This window comes from Macrotis lagotis, chromosome X (assembly GCF_037893015.1).
Source record: "Macrotis lagotis isolate mMagLag1 chromosome X, bilby.v1.9.chrom.fasta, whole genome shotgun sequence".
In the NCBI taxonomy this organism is placed as follows: domain Eukaryota; kingdom Metazoa; phylum Chordata; class Mammalia; order Peramelemorphia; family Peramelidae; genus Macrotis; species Macrotis lagotis.
This window is the reverse complement of record NC_133666.1, coordinates 118154733-118158244: the sequence shown is the minus strand read 5'-3', so window position 1 is coordinate 118158244 and position 3512 is coordinate 118154733. Positions and strand designations below refer to the sequence as shown.

The following is a 3512-nucleotide window of genomic DNA, read 5'->3' as shown; positions in this document are numbered from 1 at the left end:
AACATGACTGATATGGAAATATGTTAAACAAAATTGTACATGTACCACTTATACCAGATTATTTGCTGCCATGGGGAAGGAGAAGGAGAGAAGGGTTAAAAAAATGTGGAACTCAAAATCTTGCAAAAGGATGAATCTTTGCATGTAACTGGAAACAATAAAATTTAAATAAAAAAATAAACTGCCTATGTATGGAGGAAGATAAAATCATATTCTGAAAATGTCCTGCTCAATAAGCAGTGAGAGGTAGTGATTGTGGGGAGACCTTACAGTCTAGTACAGAGACAGGGAAAAAAAGATGGGAAAAGTAAATAAACAAGAAAATATGCAAACAATAATTAATACTAGAAAAACTGTCACAGATATGCCCAATTAAGCTATTGTATGCAATAACTCATGAAAGGTCATGTAATGATCTCAGATTAGGAAGTAGTAAAACCTTGAGATTGAGAAGTTAACTCTTAAATCAGATGTAGAATGTTGAAAAGAAAAATAAAACACATTGCAGAATATTAGAAGAAAAGCACAGGTATTTGAATAAAGAGAAGCTCTTCTCCTGCAGTGTGTAAACCAGTTTGACACTTGAAGAGTATTTCAGAAGGCAAGCAATTTTAGGAAAGATAAGAAAGGTAGAGTGGGTCCAGATTTTCAAGGGTCTTGGAACTGAGGAACTTTAACTGAATTTTTTGCATAATTTGGGAATTACTAAATCTTTTTGAGTCATCTTTAGTTATCCATTCTAATGACCCAATTGCATAGAAGTTTCATTAAATCAGACTTTTATTTTTTGTCTTATGTAAACAGAGTTGACTCCTTCAGTTTGTATTTTCATTATGCCTACTTTATTTTAAAAAAAAAATAGGTGCATGTAACTGTTTTGTATTAGTGACTTGTTATATTGTATGTATATTTATTGAATGATAAAAAATTGAATATATTACAAACCCCAAGAAGAAAACACATTATACTTTTCTCAAATTTTTCAATTCTCTTTATTTGAAAAATCTTCAAGATTTTAAAACTTGTATTCTACTTCTATCACTTGCACCTAGCATCTTGCTAGGTACACAGTAGGCACATTGCTTGCTACTGAGAAAAGATGGAAAATAGGGGACAAACAATTGATGTTTGTACAATTAAGAGGTAAATGAGAAGTTTCAAAAATGTAATAAGAAAATGGCAAAAGGAAAAAAGGAATTCCCTTTGCCAAGAACATAGGCAGCTAGTCATCTGTCTAAGGGATCATATGTTTTGAACTAGGAAAGTACTTTCATAGAGGAAAGTTACTGAGAATGTGGTATAGGTATATCAAAAAATAATTATATGTAAAGCAGCTTGAAAAATATCTAAAATATGTACTATTATCATCTTTTTGGTTTGAGCTTATATTTTCATCAGTACAGAGCAGAGATATAAAATATGGACAGCTGGAAACAGATTAAAATGTAATTGGGAAATACTTAACAAAAGTAAAAAAAATACAATAAAATATAGATAATGTCACTATGTGATTTTCTAAGTCAATATGTGTTAATGGCACTCCCCATTTCTATTTGAGAATTATACACATAAGAACTCCCAATGAGGAAATTCCTTCTACTATAGCATCTGTTTTGAAAATTGTGACTGAATTAATGGGGAAAATACTATATTAAGAGATACTATATTAAGAAATACTATATTAAGAACTTGAGGGGCGGCTAGGTGGCATAGTGGATAAAGCACTGGCCCTGGAGTCAGGAGTACCTGGGTTCAAATCCGATCTCAAACACTTAATAATTACCTAGCTGTGTGGCCTTGGGAAAGCCACTTAACCCCATTTGCCTTGCAAAAAACTAAAAAAAAAAAGAACTTGAGGCAAAATAGTCCTCTCAAGAAGCTTACAATCTAATAGAAAGAGGCAACTATATATATAGAGAGAGAGAGAGAGAGAGAGAGAGAGAGAGAGAGAGATAGTTGCATCTGTAAATGCAACTTTGCAGATAGAGGCAAAACAAAATGGTAATACATTTTTAAAATTTCCATTGATGAAAACCATATGTTTTCTAATGGATGTTTGATAGTGTCAAGGACTTTGGTGATAAAAAACTTTCTTTTCTGAGTTATCAATATCTGTGGCTATTCTTAATCTCAGAAAGTTGCTTGAAGCACCAATTTAAATTACTTGCCCAGGATCACACTGGCTGCTTGTGTCAGAGGTGAAGACTCAACCAAGATTTTTCTGGCTTCAAGACTGACTTTCTATTAGTAACACCACCCTACCTCTGACTGACAGATCAAAAAAAGGCAAAACAGTTAGGTAAGATCCAAGTCTGACTAATTTTATGTATATATAATATATTATGTATTACAACATATTAATATTACTAATATATATAATAAATACATAAATTCCAAAAATGTTGTGTAACATATAACATTTGTATTGTGTGAAATATATGTCATATAGCATTTTATTATATCTATTATATAACATTTTATTATATATTAATAGTGACTAATAATAGACATCTTCAATTAATAATATATTAATATAGTGCTTACTAGCTATTCTTATTCCCATTTTACAATTGAGAAAACTGTGCTTGCTTTGGCAGCACATATTATAATTGAAACTATACAGAGTCGGTTAGCATGGCCCCTGCATGAAGATGACACACAAATTCGTGAACAGAAAACTGAGGCAGATGAGGTTAAGTGACAAATAGCTAATAAGTTTCTGGATCTGAGTTTGAACTCAGACCTTCCTGATTCCAAGACCAATGACCTATCACTGTGCTACCAGTTGCCTCTAGGACAGATGGTATACCTCTGTCCTGTATACTTCTATATACCTATATACCTTATATACTCTAGAAGATGGCTCCTTATTCCCTCACTCCTAAGCATAGCACCTAATCACTTTCAGCTCCATGGAGGATTGGAAGTGGGTTTGTTGAATAACTTAAAAGAATTAAATGACATTTTCAAAAGTGTTTTTAAGAGTGAAACATCCAGCTATGCAATTTGTGAGAAATGATTTTACTCAAGTATTATAAATCACTTCTTATTATGGAAACAGAAGTTTTATTCAGTTCTGGAGGAAAAATGAAGGAATAGAATTAATACTCCTGAAACTCTTTTTTTTTTTTTTAATTTCAATTAAAGGCTTTGCCCTGCAGAATTCATTGTTTTTTGTTAACTTTTTTTCCCCTTCATCAGTGAACTCCCCATTTGGGACATCCACCTCAATATAGAAGAGGGATTATAGAGCTATCATAGATGGTTACTTGAAATGATATTTTTGCCCATAGTAATTCTGTGTTTCAGTGTTTCTCAATGGGTCTTTGAAACTTTTCTGCCAACTGATTCTTAATTCTCAAAAGTAAAAACAAACTCTTGAATTTTTTTCATTGGATTTAAAGCTGGATGGGACATTGGTTAGCATCACTGACAGCTAGCTTATCTCCCATCGCCACCCCCACTCTCATTTATCAGATAAAGAAAGTTTTATATACCTTATTCAAGGCTAA

At 32.3% G+C, this 3512-nt stretch overlaps 1 non-coding gene across 1 annotated transcript; it reads left to right on the top strand.

The window, feature by feature from the left end:
* The first annotated feature begins 2583 nt into the window (after positions 1–2583).
* Positions 2584–2686, top strand: LOC141503741 (U6 spliceosomal RNA). The gene has a single exon (XR_012473064.1). It is a non-coding gene; the product is annotated as a U6 spliceosomal RNA (small nuclear RNA).
* Positions 2687–3512: the final 826 nt, after the last annotated feature.